The 20,406-nt window shown below is 40.7% G+C and overlaps 1 long non-coding RNA gene across 1 annotated transcript; it reads left to right on the top strand.

The window, feature by feature from the left end:
* Nucleotides 1–363: 363 nt before the first annotated feature.
* LOC146895817 (uncharacterized) lies at nucleotides 364–5,268 on the top strand. Its single transcript, XR_015001616.2, has 2 exons — nucleotides 364–1,469; nucleotides 2,787–5,268. It is a non-coding gene; the product is annotated as an uncharacterized LOC146895817 (long non-coding RNA).
* The last annotated feature ends 15,138 nt before the right edge of the window (nucleotides 5,269–20,406 follow it).

Raw genomic sequence — 20,406 nt, 5'->3', positions numbered from 1 at the left:
GCCTGGTGGTCAACTGGAAAAGATAAAGGGGAAGAAGTAGGCCAAAATAAAAGGTACTCTTTTCATTCAACTGAAGCTCAATATAGTGGTTTTAAGAAGTCCTAATACAAAATGAAAGGAAAATGCATTTAATTAATGAGATTTTTTTCCCCTACTAAGCTGTAAGAGGTTTCTTTCCCAGCTATGGGTCAAATGAGCAACGGGCACTGTGAGGAGAAAGGCCAGTGGGCTGACAGACGTTCAGCAGTTAGGACCTCCACACAAGATTTGCCTTTCCAATATGCTCGGTTTATTTACACAAACATTCCTACAATATCATGCTATTATAAAGATTATGGTTATCTCATTTGTAAACAGATATCATCTCACCAAGCGGGAATCCGGGGCAGGAAATACTGCAGGCTTCGCTGGGGAATCCTCTCTCATGAGAGCGCTTAAGGGAGCAACAATCTCAGTGCTTCAGCCGAGGCGAGCCAAGAGGATGACACTGCTGGGAGTTCCAGAAGGTCCCTGAGAGCATCAGCCAGTGGCATGTGTAAACTCAGGAACCGTGCCAGAAAAAAACGTGATGATTGCTGGAGTCAAAGTCACCCAACAGCCAGTCTCAAAGTCCCTTTGTTGATGGGGACGGCACCGAGGCTCGCGATGGCGGTGTCTCAGGAGCAGACCAGTGTGAGCCCGAGACAACCTCCAAAATCCCCATTTTGTTTGTTGGTTTGTTTTTGTTTTGCATTGTCCCAGTAGGCATTAGCTTTGCACTCTCAGGGTTCACAGTTTAGGGTTGATTCATAAACCTATCGGAGCCACATCAGACCCTGCCTTAAGTTTGACTTCTATCAGAGCTTGCCTCTGGTTGGCTCCCTCACACATCTTACAAGCGTGACATTATTCCCAGTCACCCAAAATGATTTTGCTCCTGTTCCTAACAAGTACTTCTGCTTGCACTGACATTGCTGGCTAGAGTAGACTTGCGACCTACAAACGAACTGCCTGCTAGAGAGACCTCTGTGAGGGCATGAGATTTCTAAAGAACTCTATGGAGGCCCGTTGCAAAGCTACAGACAAAGCAGTTTTGTGTGGGCGAGTGATGAGTCACTGAAGGCTTTGAGGGGATTGGAAACCGCCCCCTCACTTCTGCTGCTGACCCTGCCTTGGCCAGTGCTTCCCGCTCTACTGGAAAGGCTACACTCCAAACCCACGTCTTTTAGAGAGACTTGCCGCTTAATCCATGCGATCTGACAACCTCTCCTGGAGACTCAGGAGGCAGACTTCCTGCCTTCAGCAACCCATCTGGAGGGCTTACTGGAGATCCAGAAACGGCATCTGCTGGCTGCACTGTTTCCTCCCCAGAAATAGTACTCTCTGCAGCGTTCCTGAGTTCTGCTGCTGTGGTAGAGGCAGCCAGACAGATCCCGAGGACCCTGGAATGTGAGTCTCTTACGCTACAGTATCCCTGGAGACACGGTGAGGTAAGGGTCATATGGTAACAGATATGTGTTCCCAGGGTGACGCTGCTAGGAGAAAGGCACATCTTTAGAAGCTGCTTGAGTGGATGGTAATGAGTGATAAAAAAAAGACATCTCCTAAAGCGTTCTAGAGTAAGAGTGATGCTAACAAGAAACCTGGCACTAGGGAAATTCCCAGGAATCCACAAGGATGACCCCAGCTAAGATCCTAAGCCATAGTAGAGAGGGTGCCTGAACTGGCCTTCCCCTGTGATCAGATTGATGACTACATTAACTGCCATCATTGAAACTTCATTCAGCAACTGGATGGAAACAGACGCAGAGATTCACAACGGAACACTGGGCTGAGCTCCCAGAGTCCAGTTGAAGAAAGGGAGGAGCAATAATATGAGCAAAGGGGTCAAGACCGTGATGGGGATACTCACTGAAACGGCTTACCTGAGCTAAGGGGAACACATTGACTCCATACTGACAGTGAGGGAACCAACATAGGATCAAAGGAGGTCCTCTGAATATGGGTGACAACTGCATGGCTGGGGCAGTCTGTGGAACCACTGGCGGTTGGACCAGGATTAATCCCTAGTGCTTGACTTGGCATTTTGGAGCCCATTCTCTTTGGAGGGAAACCTTACTCAGCTTAGATACCGTGGTGAGGGCCTTGGTCCTGCCCCAAAGTGATGTGCTGGGCTTTGTTGACTCCCCGTGGGAAGCCTTACCCTCTCTGAGGAGTAGATAAGGGGTGGAAAGAGGGGAACGTGGAGGGAGTGGGAACTGGAACAGATATGTAAAATAAGAAAAGATTGTTTTAAAAAGAAATAAATTTAAATTAAATAAAAAAGAGTGATTCTAGCTAAATACCCTGACCATGAGCATCACAGAAACTGCAGTTTTATATCAGTAAGTGGAATATATAGAACTTGGGACCAGAACTATTACTCCAAGTAATATAAAAAAATAAAACATCCCTGCCAGGAAATCCTTTCAGCCTGCTAAAAGTTGAATAAATACTTAAAGGACTTTGCATATTTCAACCATAAATAAGTGATGGGTGCTTAACAAGACAGCTATGTTTAATCTGATCACACGAAGTATATGTGCGTGAAGACATCAAACAAAATCACGTTGATATTTTGTCCTTTTCCTGACCACTTAGAAATCAATTTAACTAAGAGGTAAACATAAAACAAAATGAAACAAAAACTCATTTCAATGTCTTAAATGTAGACTCCTCAGAGACCCAGCAAGTATCACAATATGTAATATTCTTTATTACATAAGCAATAAGTCAGTTTCTGTTGAGAATCTCATGCTTTTTTACAGGCAACCCCATTTGGAAGAAATGTGGCATTCATTTCTGCGGTAACAAATGCTTTTCCATGTGAAAGCCATTAAGCCTGTGTTATGCCCTAACCACCTGTATTAGCTGCTTTTCAGTTGCTGGGATAAAGCACCATGACCAAGGCAACCTACAGAAGGAAAAGTTTGTTTGGCTTATAGTTCCCGAGGGTTTAAGAGCCCATGGTGGCAGAGCAAAAGCAGCAGGCAGCAGGCATGGTGATTGGAGCAAAGGTTGAGGGTTCACATCTTGAACCACAAGCCTGAAGAGGGGACACACTGGGAAAGGTGAGAGTCTTTAAATTCTCAAAGCCTATCCCGAGTGACAGACTTCATTCAGCAAGAACGCATCTCTTAAACCTTCCCAAACAGGGCCACCAGTTTTGGACCAAGTCTTCAAACATCTGAGCCTATGGGAGGCATTCTTATTCAAGTGACCACACCACCTCTTAAGAGCCCCACTCCCAACAATAACACAAGGACAATGGGATTTCAACGTGAGTTTCAGATGGGTGGAAACATACCCCGAGCCATGGCATTCTACCAGACAAAATAAGAGTGCACCGATGTGCTGGTGGCAGTCAGTAACCCACAGTTCAGAATGTCTGGGTCAGCCTGTTGAGAGAGCACGCCTTTAACCTCAGACTCGGGATGTTATCAGAACCCTGCCATCCTCCTCCAGCTTCAACAGCCCCCCCTCATTTGCAAGAGTTAAGAGTAACACGAGTACAGTTGACAATCCAACTCCCTGATACAAGAAGAGGGGGAACGTAAAAATGGATCACCCAAGATGGAAGCTCATTTTTTTCATCTGTGACCATGTGAACTAATGCTGGCCAAAAGATCAAAGCAGAGGGGGGAAATGTGTGGTGGTACACTGTTCTTTAAGGAAAGTTAGCCAAGGAAGATGCCACATACAACTCCCACCTTGGCCTCACCAGCCTTCGTTCACCCTAGATGAGAAAACAAGTCTCTGTTCTAGATAGACAGAGGCCCAAGCCCAAACCAGGAATCCATGAAATCATAAGGCAAACACTGAACCTTGAATGGTGTCCCTCAAAGGGCTATGTCAAAGTTCCAATTGCTGATGCCCCCAAAGGTGACCTTATTTGGTAATAAGATTTTCACAGTTATAATTACTTAAGGAGGTGTTCTATTGGAGTAGGGTGAACTCCTAACCCAATCTCACTGGGTACAGAAAAAAAAAAACTCCAGAGTGAGCATCACGTGAACACAGGAGCAGAGACTGAACTGACGGCAAATCAAGGAGTCCAAGGTCAAAGATTTATTCCCAAAGTTAGGAGAAAGCTTTGGAATAGGTTCTTCCTTCCCAGCCTTTAAAAGGAATCATCCCTGCTGGCACCTTACGTTTGTATTTGATAAGCCCAGTTGCTTCAGCCACCTAGACACATTCATAGGACAGCTCTAGCAACACATGCAGAAGAGAAAACGATATTGGAAGACCACACTGCATTTCTACAACATCCAATTAAGAGTCAGTGTTGGCTATGCATCCTCTGTGACACTTTTCATAGTTAGACTTTTATTTCTATTCCTACCTCTGCTGTCTTACTGAACAGCCTGTGTCTGTCTTTCCTGACAACTCTTCAGCATCTCCATGTGGCCCTTAGCCACTACCTAAAAACATAATCAGATCACTTCTCTGACAGGACGATTCCCCACAGCCTTTGGGAAACCTCACTCTCTGAGAGTATCGGCTAGCACCTTGCACGGGTTAGCCATCTACCCAGTTTCTGAGTTCATTTATTGCAGCACTTTAAATAGCCGAGTGTTCCAATAACATCACAATACTTGCTCTTCCATCCAAACTCAGTGACTTGCTTTTCCATGGCCCTGAGGCACCAATGACTCATACATAGCTCCTTCTCCATCTGGTGAAATTCTACCCAATTCCCAGGGGCCAACTCTGCCTGGAACTCTACAAAAGGGCCTACTTTGCATGGCCCTCTTCCAGCTAGAAAACACTGCTACCTTGCAATAAACAGAACTTTGGCATCTTCTGCGAATGTCCAGGGAATCTCTTCCCTTGAGCATATCTGCGTATCTGCCATCATCCGCACAGGAGGGACTGACTGGGATGCCCGTCACTTCAGTATCCAGACCTTCAGTTAGGTAGCTATCAATGAGTATTGTTTGTCTGAGGATGCATACTTGTCCAATCCTAAACAACAATTTTTGCTGTATATAGCATCATAAGCCAATGAGTACTTTCATCCATATCTGAAACAATTCACTTCGAGTCATATTGTTTTCATGATGACTTTAGAATAATTTTTAATTCAACTTAGCCCCAGTCTGCATGAAAAACTTGGAGAGCAATAACTTTCAAAATGTTTTTACAATAATTGTTTATAACCTCTTGGTGCAAATAAAAATAGTATGTATCCCTAGTTATTTACTGCCTCTCTCCATTATTAAAATAAAGAAAGAAAGTAAAGATGCTTAAGAGCGTGTGAAATATCTTTGCATAATACTGGCAGACACTGTCTCTACCCAGCATCATTTTTCTGACTTCATCCCTACTACCACATTCCTGTTTGCTGTCCCTAAATTATTACCTTTTTATATTATATATAAAACTTTATTCGCCTGTAGCATGAATAATAAAAGCGCAGAGACAGATATTGGGGTTCAAGCTGAAGATCAGAAAAGCAAAGCAGCCAAGCCACTGGAGAGCTCTTATCTCTCCCAAGGCTCAGACAAACAGAGGGATAATCTTGTCCTCAATGTGACTGCAGACTGCATTGTTTTCCACCAAACCTCAGACTCTAATGAGCTCATGTCTCCTCCTGCCTTGTATACCTCTCTCTGTCCAGCCATATCACACCTGTTTCCAATTCCCTAGTCCTGGGATTAAAGGTGTGAGCCACCACTCTGGGGCCTGTAGTGTCTTAGCTCTGCACTCTGATTTTCAGGCAAGCTCTATTTATTAAAACACACTATATTTTGCTATGTCTTATATTATTTTCCACTAATAGTAAATATGTTATATGCCCTTCAAAAGAGAAGTCAGTGCTCTTGCACTATCTATCTATCTATCTACATTTATATATAATATACCAAATTAAATACCAAAAGTGCTATTTATAGATTATAAACACTGAGCATATATAACATATATTGTTGGAAGAGGTCGTAAGTTTGCTTCTGGCTGCTCAGCCCTAAAAATCACACAGAAAACCATATTATTTGCAATACTGTTTGGCCAATAGCTGAAGCATAGTTCTGGCTAAACTCTTACAAGTCAATTTAACCAATCTCCACTAATCTGTGCATTACCACGAGGTTGTGGCCTACCAGCAAAGTTTCAGCATGTCTGTCTCTGGCAGAGACTCCAAGACTTCTCCTGACTCCACCTCCTTTCTCCCAGCATTCAGCTTAGTTTTTCCAGCCTAGCTCTGTTCCCCTATAGCTCTGCTATAGGCCCAAAACAGTTCCTTTATTTATCAATGGTAATCACAGCATACAGAAGGAAATCCCACATCAATATATATTTATATAGTATAAGTAGTGAGGATATATATATAGAGAGGTATATAATATATACTCAAAGATTATAAGTAGTAAGCATATATATGTATATATATGAGAGCAATACTTATAATATATTCTCATTATTTATAATCTATGAATAACTGTTTTGGTGCATTACAATAAAATAAAAATGATTATTCTAACAGTGATAGCAAACAAAACAATTGAACTAAAAAGGGTCAAATCTGTGAAAAATTAAGCTGTGATGCTAGAAAAAACATTTAGGCAACAGAAGAGAAATTATTCTGTTTCATATGTGGTCTTGACTTAACTAAATGGGAGTTCTGCTTAGTCCAGAGAGCCTGATCCACTGTTGTGATTTTGCTGATATTGGCTACTTTGCTTGATCCACACACGCCTTGTATGACTGCTGAAAAAGGCACGTGGTTATGGTTGCATGAAGATGAGGCTAGAACTAACATGGGTGCTGAGTCAGATGTGCTGGCATCTTAGTCAACTCAGGGATGAGTGATTGCTATTTGATGCCTTTACCTTTTTAATAGTTACAACTTTTCTTCCTTTCTTTTGGTTTTATTTATGTGCTTGAGTATTTTTCCTGCATATCTATGTGCATTACTGGAGCTCATAACTATCAGAAGAGGGCACTTGGCACCTTAGAACTGAAGTTACAGAGAGTTCTGAACTACCATGTGGGTGCTGGGGATTAACTTCAAGTCTTCCACAAAAGCAATGAGTTCTCTTAACCTCTAAACCATCTTTCTAGCCCACTGTCGTGGTGGGGCAACATGGCAGCCGCAATCTAAGGGTCACATCCTGAACTGCAAGCACAAAGCAATGGCATAAGGTTTTGAAATGTCAAAAGCCTGCCCCGTGACACATTTCCTACAACATGCCACACCTCCTTAACCTACCCAAACAGCACCATCAACTGTGGAGCACATACTAAGACATCTGAGCCTATGGTAGCATTCACATTCAAACCACCATAGGAAGTTATCATTTTTATCTTTGCATGTTCCTCATTTCATGCTTGGACCCTTTGCACCCCTCTCTTCTAGATCTTCATTAAATACATATAGTTTACTGTGGACTAATCATGCTATGTTGGGGAAAACTAGAACATATTCCTTGTTCCTGGCTGTATTTTAGCAGTCACTACCTAAGCTTCTTCTCTTTCTCCCTCCATCTGTGCTTCTAGTAATCACTATTGTACTTACTTCTTGGAAAAATGTCACATGGAATAATGTGACAGTGAATCACAAAGTAAACCCTTTATTTTGTCCATATATCTTTATTTGCAAGTGTTCATTGCAAAGAGTCATTGGCCTGGTTCCAGGCTTCTGGTTTCTGTTATGCTATCAATGCTTGGCTCTTATCGGGACTGCTCTTGGATATCTTGTTGTTGACTTGTGTCATGGACATCCTGCAGCTTTGGGTTTGCAGGATTGGCCCCTTTCTACAGTCTAGTAGATCATGGATAGGGTGGATGTTGGGGTTACCAACTCATAATCTTGTTTCTAGGCCTGGGTAGTTGCAGGGTTGGTCAGTCCACCAACTCTCCCCTGTCCTCGCCACCAGGGTGAGCTCTCCAGCATTGCCCTGGTTAGTTCACTACACCTATGGCAGGGCAGAATAAAGCCAGGTGAGAAATCTGGACAGAGATGTACAGAGAAAGTAGGCAGAGTCAGGGAGGTATCATGTAGCTGGCAAAGGAGAAGGACACCGGAACCTTACCATAGGCCACAGCCTCATGGTGATACACAGTTTAATAGAAATGGGTTAATTTAAGATGTAAGAGCCAGCTGGAAATAAGTCTGAGATATTGGGCGAACAGTGTCTTTCTGCTTCACAGAAGAAACTACCAGACAATCTGCAGGACACAGAAGAAGGCATGTGCCAAACTTGCCAGTACAAGTTAAAACAGATCTTCAAATGTCCTGCTTCACTGAAAGATCTGTCAGATGCTATGGGCCTATAGGATGAAGATGGGTGCCCAATGTTACAAAAGAACTTTGGGTCATTGTCCAGGTAGTGAGGTGTCTCTATCATTTCTAGAACTTTGGAAGTTACTTAGAATGAACTTCCTGTTTACTTAGGCAATATTATATCCTTCTGGGATCTTTGATGGAATTGAAGACAAATAGTTACAGCTTTCCTTAGTTATAACAAAAAAAAAGATAAATTAGATATGAAACTTTAGACTCACAGAGACATATAATTTTACTATGTTAAAGTTAAAACTTTCCTTTTTATTAGACAGAAAAGAAAAGATAATGTGGGGTTCCCCTCTGTATGATGTGAATATGTTTTATTACCATTGGTTAATAAAGAAGTTACTTTGACCTATGGCAGATCAAAATGGAGAAAATCTAAACTGAATACAGGGAGAAAGAAAGCAGAGTCAGGCAGACGCCATTTAGCTGTCAAAGAAGAAAGATACCAGAACCTTACTAGTAGGCCACAATCTCATGGTTACACAGATTAATAGAAATGGATTAATTTAAGATGTAAGAGCTAGCTAGAAATATGCCTAAGCTATTGGCCAAACAGTGTTGTAATTACTATAGTTTCTGGGTGATTATTTGGGTCTGGGTGGCAGGGAACGATAGAGCAGTCTCCATTTACATCTCTGAGCCTTTGGAGGAGTGGGTGTGTTATAGATTTTCAGTGCATGGCTGAGCACTCCATAGTCTCTCATTCTCTTCTCTCTGATGAGTTGTGGGTCTTTAGGCTGATTTTCATACAATGCAAATAGCAGCTTCACTGATGAGGAATGACAAATGCACTGGACTACAGATATAGTAGTAAATGTTTAGGAGTATTGGTTTATCACTGTATCCACATAGAAGAATAAGAGTAGTAGGCTCTCTACTAGGGCCCAAGATCTAGTTAGTCATGGGCTTTTGGTTCCATTAATGGTGTCAGACATGAGTTACATCCTGTCGAACTGGTCTTCAACCCAACTAGAACGTATTGGAGAATATTATTTAAGGTGCATTACATATGTTTATGCTCTGGAGCAGTCGTTTAATGATGTAATGTGTTACTTTTCTCTATGCTGCATTTGTTTAATACTATGAAGCTGTGATTCTTTTCCTGTCTAAAACACAAGATGGTGTAATAAAGAGCTGAAGGGGCCATAGCGAGGCAGGAGGAAGGATAGGTGGGACTGGCAGGCAGAGAGAATAAATAGGAGGAAGAAAAGGAAGAGGAACAAGAGAGCCAGGAGAGGGGGATGTCAAGGGCCAGCCACCCAGTCAGCCACAGAGTAAGAATGAAAGTAAGATATACAGAAGTAAGAAAAGGAAAAAGCCCAGAGGCAAAAGGTAGACCAGATATTTTAAGTTAAGAAAAGCTGGCAAGAAATAAGGCAAGCTAAGGCTGAACTCTTATAAGTAATAATAAGCTGCTGTGTATTTATTTGGGAGCTGGGTCCTTGTCCCCCCAAAAGAGTAAAAAGGGTAAGATAAAAACCAACAGCAAGAGAATGATTCATTGCTTGGGGGTGATTGCACACACTTTTAATCCCAGAACTCGGGAGGGAGAGGCAGGTGGATCTCTGTGAGTCTGAGAGCAGCTTGGTCTACAGAGCTAGTTCCAGGATAGACTCCAAAGCTACAGCAGAGAAACCTTGTCTCAAAAAACCAAAAAAAAAAAAAAAAAGTGGTTCATTACCCCACAACTTTTATGTCACTATTGGACAAATGGACATACCATGCCAGTTGTAGCTCACAACTAGATAATATTGACAATAATTTCCTCCCCCAATAGCATGGGTAACACCCTCCAGCATCATGAACACTAGCCAGTTTGAGTAACGTTTCTAGGTTAAACACCAACTTTAATTTTGCCATGTTCTCAAGTATGCAGGATCTTCACCAATATTGTCTCACTATCAAGTACTGTAGGGAAATCAAGAGTAATACAAAATAGTCTGTAATATTTTCAAAGGTTGATGGGATTCTACTGACCAACAGCTTCAAAACGTATTTTTTTAACTGATGAATCCGTGCTTAGAACACAGCTGATGTGAAGTGACTAAGCAGAAATGAGAAACAGAACTCTTGTGCGATGAGAAAACATTGTTATATCTGGTGAATCTGTTTAATAGAAAAGACGGATGTACTTGACATATCCCAGTATGATTTCAAATGCTCAGAGCTACAGTGAAGATGCTATACAAGTTCCTTAATTACATTCGAGGTCATTGTAACTGTTATCTTTTATTCTCAAGGCCTAACTTACATTTCTTAAACTCAGTACAATCAACTGTCCACGGAACCTGAAAAATGCATAAAAAATCAGTCCCAGAACTACATGCTTCCAATAACAGTGGACAAACACATTTAGAATCAAGAATAAACTGTAAAGTAACAGAAGACATGTCTTAGCAATCTGGTAAGGACAGCAGACAGAAATTCTTGTTCCTGAAAGTATGTAGTAAGCTGTGGGAGACCAGTTCACTGACAACAAGGAGAACAGCCTAGGTGGACAGTCCATCTGTGAAGAAATCAGAGAGACTCAGAGATAAGCACTGGATGGATGGATTCGATTTCAGAAATGTTAGAACTTCCTCCTGGTGGGCTGATGATGCCAAGCTCGTTTCTCTCCTTGAGAAAAGAGTCTGCTCGCAGTTCAGGACCAAGAACGAAGCAAGGCCAAGGGAAAGAATACATCCAGGAGGGGAAGAAGTGTTATTAGAGTCCTCAATGACCCATTAGATGAGAATGGCCTCAGCATAGGACACTGACTAAATTCCAAGAGGAAGAAAACACGTGAAGGAACATTGATAAGGACTGAGAGCTAGAGCTTGCCTGGATTTGTTCACAGAACACTGCACATGTATGTGTCTGTACATACCTGTGTCTATCTAACCCTTGTGGAGAGAATTCAGTGATGGATATAAAACTTTTATCTAGGAAATCTGGATGAAAGATGGTGGGGATTTGCCCTAGCCGTCTTTAATTTTTTTCTGTAAATTTAAAATCACCCATGTAAAGCATTTCTAATTAAATTTACTGACCAAGCTTTAAACAGTCTATCAAACACTAGTGAATATAAGAGTTACGATCAAGAAACATATCACTAAAAAACTAGCAAAGCAAAGTGAGACAGAGTAAAGAAGGGGGAATAAGTGGAGAAAGCCTATGGAACGTGAGCAAAATGTTTTATTACTATATTAGAGTTTCTGAGGACAAAGAGGAGGAAATAGGGCAGAAGCATTGTCCAAGACTGGAAATCTTCTTATGGAGTTAAAATACACATCATTCCTGCTTGAAGTTCATGGAACTCTCAATTAGGACAATAACAGGGAAAGCTATAATCAGGCAACTCGAAAGGAGGAGCTGGAAATGATCTTCAGAGCTGCTAGAAGGAGAACCTAAAGACCTAATAATACCAGGAAAGCTGGCATCTGGGTTCTTCCTAGGAACAATAGGCACCAGAAGCCATAATAGCTCTGTCTTGAGACTCAGGGGAAAAAAACCTATAAAAAAGCCAACATTCAGGGATGAAAGTGAAATAAAAACACTGACAAACAAACCAACATCACCTAAAAGAAGAAAAACAGAAAGAAAAAGCAAAGCCATTGCAATCTCTACCCAGGAGTTTCACAAACTAGAATGTGGAAAGGAATTCAGATGCCAAAAGAAAACATGGAAACTTGTAAGTATAGAAATTAAGATGAAGATGAAGAGCAGTGGGTCGGGAAATTCTGAGATAGCTATAAACAAAGAGACGAAGCAGTAACAAAATATCGAATTTTTTATTCTTTCTAAAACATTTTAATCTTCTTTCACATATTACCTCCGAACCAGCTTCCCCTCCCTCTTCTCCTTCTAGTCCCTCCCCAGTACCACTCCTCTTCTCCAGATCCGTCCCTCATCTGCTTCCCTTCAGAAGAGGGATATCCACCATGGCATATCAAGTTGCAAGAAGACTAGGCGCATCCCCTGTATAAACGCTGGACAAGGCAACCCAGTAGGAGGAAAAGGGTCCCCAAAACAGACAAAAGAGTCAGAGACACCACCCCCGTTCCCACTGTTAAGAATTCCACAAAAACACCAAGCTACACAATTACAACATATATGTAAAGTACCTAGGTCAGATCCATGCTAGCTCCCTAATTGTCAGCTTAGTCACTGTGAGTCCCTGTGAGCTCAGCCAGTTTAGTTGATTCTGTAGGTTTTCTTGTGGTGTCCTGACCCATCTGTCGTCTACAATCCTTTATAATATGGAATTTAGTACATATGTAGAACCAAGTGTATAACATCTGTGCCAGAAGACAATAGTTTTCAACCAGTATGTTACAACCCCTTTGGGGTCAAACACCCTTTCACAGGGGTCATCTAAATCCATCAGAAGACACAAATATTTGTATTACAATTCATAATAGTAGCAAAATTACAGTTTTGAAGTATCAACAAAAATAATTTTATGGCTGGGTGTAGGCAGAGACTTCTCTTTCTTTCCTGACCTCCGATACCTGAATAATCACACAAAAACTATATTAGGTACAACACTGCTTGCCTATTAGCTCAGAATTCTTATTGTATAGCTCTTATACCTTGAATTAACTTATTTCTATCAATCTGTGTATCACCATGAGGCTCATGGTTTATCAATAAAGTTTTCTGGCGTCTGTCTTCTTCGGCAGCTACATGGTTTCTCCTTGACTCCTTCTACTTTCTTTTTATATCTCTGTTTGGATTTCTTGCCTTTCTTTATTCTGCTCTTCGATAAGCCCAAAGCTGATTCTTTATTAACCAATGTTAATGACATATTTACAGCACACAGAGGGGAATCCCACATCAGCTGGGTGTCACCTGTAATTAAACTGTATTAAAGAGTCACAGCTTTAGGAAGGTTGTGAATCACTGCCATAAGAGAAAGGAAAGGGATGAATGACTAAGACTTTAGTAGTAACTGGGAAGGAGCAAGAGTAGACTTTGACACATAAGCTGGATGTGGAAGCACACACACAGTCTCAGCTCTTTGGAGGTAGGCTGGAGGAGAAGGAATTCAGTGGCAGCCTGCTCTCTACATAACACAACCAGAGAGAAGAATATGGAAAAGAAGAAGGGGAGGTAGAGAAGAAAGGGGTAGGAGATTGTATATCAAGAGCTTAATAACAGTTTGTAATTTACAGGACAGTCGCTAATGGGATTGTGAAAGCGGCATTATCATCAATAATTTGGCACTGAGAACAAGAATACATACCTATCATGGGATAATGAGAGTAAAGATATTAGGCCCTGATGGCTAATATGGGGTGAACTCCCTGTTTTAAAGCAGGCTGATTACTAATCTTATTTCTCCTTTGCCATGTAATTTACCACATGCTCAGGTTCAAAGGGTCAGGAGACAGATTTCCAAGGGGTTATTATAGGGCTCACCAAAGCATCTCTCCAGAACTTGTCACCTAAGCAAAATAAAGCTATAAAAGACTTTAATAACCCAGTTTAAAAATCACGTGAGAATCTACAAAGAGCACTCCAGGCAATGCACAAGATATTTATAAAAATTTCTAGTCACTTGATCATATATAAAATCTCACCTAAAAGAAGAAAAAAATGACATGGATTAGCTTTATGTCTCAGAATAGGACCTGCTTCATAGAGACTCTGAATCTTGCATCTGCACTGATGTCTCCGAAATTTTCTTCAGCAAAGACTTATGGGAAGTAGAGAGGTGCTTTATCAGGGATTGAAATGCTGGTGTGTGGCATCAGAGAGTCACCAAGTCACAAAAACAGACTCAAGAGCCATACCAAAGTAGAGACCCTGGCCAAAAAATTTAAAAACCCTTGCCTAAAAAATCCTCTACCTTATCAAATCATTTTCAGTCTTGTCCAAACTTTCATTGTCCCACAAACCATGATGGCTCCAATAGTTGTCACAAAAGGCCATGTGAGATGACACTAGAGGCTGATGGGTAAAACCAGCTGTCAACTGGGGCTGATCACATAGGAAGTAGAAAATGATGGAAGAAGCATCTAAAAACACAGGAACACAACTGTAATGTGGCAGAACATCAACTTGGACAGAAAAGAAAGAATATTAGAATAAACTTGGGTGGTTCTCTTGGAACATCAAGCACTCACAATAGAACCGAAAGTGTCCTCAATAGAAGGTTGCTGGGAAGAGACCAACCACACTAGCTAAGTAAGAAAGTATGTCTTTCTATGCGCATGAGCGTAGATCTTCCTAGTGTCACCTTCAAGGCTGACAGATTTCATTTCCTTCATAGCTCTCTGCAGAGATGATTTTTAAATCACTGCTGTTTACACTCTTAAAATGTTAAAGCATATATGTCGTTGGAAAATGGAATTTGATAGGGCAAAATCTGTACGGTAGTAAAAAAAATTTGTTTTTTAATAAATTATTAACTGGCTGTTCTTTTTATCTAAGTGGAAGAGTCATGAATTTTGTTCAGCATTTCCTTTTAAAGAAGTATAAAACGAAACTGTAAAAGGAATCACAACATCCTGCTGGGACAATGGATGATAAAGCCCAGACAAACAGCTATGGGCACAAACTGGTCTCCTTGTAGGAAGGGGAATCTCAGAGTAACTCGGCAAACACAGAACTTTTTATAGAGTGAGGGCAACACTGTGCCATAAAATGTGCACTTGGCTGGGAGCAGGTCACCGGATCTGTTTGGCCCAGTCTGTTATGTATTAAGACATGCAAATGCATAGCTCGACTTGGGCAGCCTCTCAATACTTGGATCCTCAAGTTCCTTATCAGAAGCTGGACTTGAACTAGCTGATCTCTAAAGGAGAAGAGTTCTAAAGTGTTCAGAGCTGCTGAATAGAAATTTCCAATTTCAACACAATGAAATAAGATAAACACACACACATATTCATGTCACAAGGAATTGATAGATGATATCAGACTATAAAGGAAGAGCACAACTAATTCAAACTATTAAAATGAAAATAATTCAAAACCAGAAATGGCAGCTCCTGTCTGCAAGCCTAGCACATAGGAGTCTAAGGCAGACAACTGTCACTAATTTGAGATCAGCCAAGGTCATGCGGTAAGCTCATGGCTAGCCGGGGCCACCTAGTGAGACCCAGAAACACCAGCCCAGAGGTGTACCACCCACCATGCCCTGCCCTTCCCCATATATCACTAATGAAGAAAATTCTTTACAGTTGGATCTTACGGAGGCATTTTCTCAGCTGAGGTTCCTCCGATAACTAGTTCGTGTCAAGTTAACATAAAATTATCCAGTACACATCCTAATTGGTTTTTAATAGTTAATATTATTATTAACTATTGAAAGTAAAATATATATTGTTCCTAAACAAGAGTATGGTTTTTTAATAGTTAATATTATTATCAACTATTGAAAGTAAAATATATATTGTTCCTAAAACAAGAGTATGGAGTGGTCTAGATACTGGTGTCCCTTCTTCCAGGCTCTTAGGTTAACACCTAAATCCCAGTGTTATAATGTTAGGAAGTAGAGCCTTTAAAAGGTGACTTAATCATTAGGGTGGTGTGTTCATGTTTGGGACAGACCTTTCATTAGGGAAAAGCTCAATGAAAAGACACCCTCTGAATCAGAGGGGACAATGGTACTTGATCTTACCCTTCTCGGCTCTTTAAGGGTAAACGGTTATTTCCCGCTGTTTACAAGCCATTCAGTTTATGATCTTTCCATTACAGTAATCTCAACAGACTAAGAAGAGCATCAAAGCAAGCAGACGAGCTTTGGGCAGTGGTAGAATGCTTTCTAGCATGCACGAAATTCCGGGTTCAATTCTTCTTGTCTCATCACAACAGCGGGCAGTTTTTACCCAGGATATATTACAAATATATACATAAATGCCATATCACTAGCAAAATATTGAAATCTACAGTGAAGCACTGGGTTGAGCTACTGGAGACTAGTCCAAGAGAGAGAGGAATAATAATATAAGCAAAGGGGTCAAGACCATGATGGGGATACCCACAGAAACAGCTGGCCTGGGCTAGTGAGAGCTCACTGACGCTGGACTGATAGCGGGGAGGGGGGAGACCTGCATACGATCAAACTAGGCCCACTGCATTTGGGGGACAGTTGTGAGGCTTGGGTAGTCTGTGGTCATTGGCAGTGCGACCAGGATTTATCCCTAGAGCTTGAACTGGCATCTAGGAGCACATTCTCTTTGGAGGGAGAACTAGCTCAGCCTAGATATAGGGGGAAGGGCCTTGGTCTTGCCTCAAAGTGAAATACCAGACTTTGTTGGCTCCCCATGGGAAGCCTTATCTTTCTGAGGAATTGATGTGGGGGAGGAAGGGAGGAAAGGTGGGCTAGGAGGAGGGAAGGGAGTGGGAACAGGAATAGCTATGTAGAATAGAAAAGATTGTGTCAAATATATTCTTAATAAAAATACAAGAATCATCTTTAAAATAAATAGGAAATGCTGGAAAGGTAGTACAAAAAAGAAATTTAATTAAGATCTAAAGATTAAAAAGTGCTTGATGGGATTGGGAAAGCAGTTCAAGACAGTAGACTGCTCGCCACTTATCCTTTTTTGCCTCTCTGTTGCTGAGGTAAAACACTGACCAAAACAAACCTGGGGAGGAAAGGACTTTATTTGCTGTATGGTTTATAGTTCACCAGTAAAAGAAGCCTGTTGTGGGATATTTTTATCACACTCTGGCACTCCTGAGACTGCCAAATAAAGTTATACCTTGAATTATGGGGTGTAGCCAGTGACTAGTTGACTTGAATTGGTCATAGAGAAGCCAGAAAATTGGATAGAGAAGACACACAATAGGGAAAAGGCAGGCACTAGAGTTGAGCTCTCTTGGGTCTGGGATGAAAGATGAGATATTTCTCTTGCAGTGTCTCTAGCCAAAAAGGAAGGTCAGCTAGTTGCTACTCAGCCTCTCTGAGCTAGCAGGTTTTCACCCCAACCTTTGACTTTTGAGTCTTATTGATAAATAGAAAGATAGAGACTTACTTGAAATCTACACATCAGAAGCCCCACCAGACCATGGCCTGAGTGACTGGTTGAACACTGACTAAGAGGCCATGGGGTGGAAGAAAATAATAAAATATCAGTAGATTCATCAGAGCCTGAAAGCTATAAGTACCACTCCATTCCCAAATCCTTCTATGCACGCCCCCAACCTCAGTGGAACTCTGAAACACAGCCTGCTTCTACACAGAAAGGACCAAGAGAGGAACTCTGAAACACAAGCTGGGACTTCACAGAGTGGACCAAGAGAGTGAACCAAGACAGCAGACTAAGAGAATAGACCAAGATAGAGGGCCAAGAGAGACCTCAGTGGCGCCCTGAGATACAGACAGTGACAGTGCAGAGCAGACTGAGAACAGTTCCCAAAGACACAGTCACTGCAAGGAATGGACACTGTCGGCACGAACTGAAGGAAGAGATGGGTAGAAGCCAACATAAGAATTCATCCAACAACCTAAAAAGCAACATGGTAACACCAGAACCCAGTGTTCCCATACAACAGGAAGACATGATCATCCTAACCCAGAAGAAACAGAAGAAAATAATTTTAAATGTAACTTTATGAGGATGATGGACACTTTATAGAGGAATTAAAATTTCCCTTAAAGATGTGGAGGAAAAGACAAACAAAAAATGGAAGAAATCAATAAATATCTCAAAGAAACCAAGAAAAAACAATCAAACAGGTGAAGTAAATAGTTAAAGACTTGAAGACTGAAATAGAGGCAATAAAGAAAATACAAACCAAAAGAATACTGGATATGGAAAATCTGGGTAAATGAATGGGAACTACAAAGGTAAGAATAACCTACAGAATACAAGAGATGAAAGAGAGAATCTCAGGTGTTGATTATAGAGGAAATAGATTCATTGGTGAAAGAAAACATTAAATCCAACAAATTCTTAGCACAAAACATTCAGGAAATCCAGTACACCATGAAAAGACCAAACCTAAGAATAATGGGGATAGAAAAAGGAGAACTCCAGCTCAAAGGCACAAAAAATATATTCAACCAAATCATAGAAAAAACTTTCCCAACCTAAAGAAGGATATCCCTATGAAGGTACAAGATGTTTACAGAACACCAAATAGACTGAACCAAAAAAGTCTTCTTGCCATATAGTGATCAAAATGCAAAGCATACAGAATAAAGAAAGACTATTAAGAGCTGCAAAGGAAAAAGGCCAAGTAACAATATATAAAGGCAGATATATTAGAATTATACATGAATTTTCCATGAAACAAAGACAGTCAGAGAAGGTCCTGGACAGATGTGCTGCAGACACTAAAAGACCACAGATACAAGCCCAGACTACTATACCCAGCAAAGCTTTCAATCACCATCAATGGAGAAAATAAGAAATTCCATGACAAACCCAGATTTAAACAGTACCTATCCACAAATCCAGCCCTACAGAAAGTACTAGAAGGAAAACTCCAACCAAAGAAAACTAACTGTACCCTACAAAAACACAGGCAACAGATAACCTCACACCAGCAAACACCAAAAAAGGGAAGCACACAAACACTAGCACTAAAAATAACAGGAATTAACAACCACTGGTCATTAGCATCTCTTAATATTAATGGACTCAATTCACCTATAAAAAGACACAGTCTAAGAGAATGGATATGAAAGCATGACCAACCTTTGGCTGTATACAAGAAACATATCTCAACCTCAAAGATAGACATTACCTCAGAGTAAAGAGTTGGGAAAGATTTCCCATCAAATGAACCTAAGAAACAAATGGGAGCAGATATCCTAATATCTAATAAAATAGACTTCAAACTAAAATCAATCAAAAGAGATGGAGAAGAACACTTTATACTCATAATAGGAACAATCCATCAGGATGAAGTCTTAATCCTGAACATCTATGCCCCAAATACAAGAGCACCCACATATGTAAAAGAAACATTACTAAAGCTTAAATCACACATTATACCCCACACACTAATACTAAAAGACTTCACTACCCCACTCTCTCCAATGGACAGGTCAACCAGACAGAAACTTAACAGAGAAATAAGAGAACTAACAGATGTCATGACTTATATGGACTTAACAGACATCTACAGAACATTTCACCCAAACACAGAAGAATATACCTTCTTCTCAGCACATTACGGAACCTTCTCTAAAATTGACCACATACTCAGTAACAAAGCAAATATCCATAGATACCAAAAAATAGAAGTAACCCACTGCATCTTATCGGATTACCATGGTTTAAACTTGGAATCAAACAACAACATTAATCACAGAAAGCCTACAAATTCATGGAAATTGAGCCCTGCCCTATTGAACCACCTCTGGGTTAAGAGAGAAATAAAAAAGTTAAAGAATTTCTAGAATTCAATGAAAATGAAGGCACAACTTACCCAAATCTATGGCACATTATGAAAGCAGTACTAAGAGGAAAGTTCATAGCACTAGGTGCCTACATAAAGAAAGTGGAGAAAGCTTACACTAGTGACTTAACAGCACACCTGAAAGCTCTAGAACAAAAAGGAGCAAACTTACCAGGGAGGAGTAGATGCCAGGCAGGAAATAATCAAATTGAGGGTTGAAATCAATAAAATAGAAACAAAGAAAACAGTACAAAGAATTAATGAAGCAAAGAGCTGGTTCTTTGAGAAAATCAACAAGATAGATAAACCCTTATCCAAACTAATCAAAAGGCAGAGAGAGAATATCCAAATTAACAAAATTGAAAATGAGAAGGGGGGCATAACAACAGAAACAGAGGAAATCCAGGGAATCATTAGGTCATACCACAAAAACCTGTACTCCACAAAATTGGAAAATGTAAAAGAAATGGACAAATTTCTGGATCGGTACCACATACCAAAATTAAACCAAGACCAGGTGAACAATTTAAATAGACCTATAACCTGCAAAGAAATAGAAGTAGCCATCTAAAGCCTCCCAGACAAAAAATAGAATAAAATAAATAAAATAAAATAAAAATCTCAGGACCGGATGGTTTCAGAGCAGAATTCTACCAGAACTTCAGAAAAGGGCTAATACCTAAACTCCTCAAAGTGTTCCACATAATAGAAACATAAGGAACATTATAAAACTCTTTTTATGAGGCCACAGTTACCCT

Source organism: Myodes glareolus, chromosome 1, assembly GCF_982192425.1.
Source record: "Myodes glareolus chromosome 1, mMyoGla1.1, whole genome shotgun sequence".
In the NCBI taxonomy this organism is placed as follows: domain Eukaryota; kingdom Metazoa; phylum Chordata; class Mammalia; order Rodentia; family Cricetidae; genus Myodes; species Myodes glareolus.
This window is presented reverse-complemented; position numbering and strand designations above follow the sequence as displayed.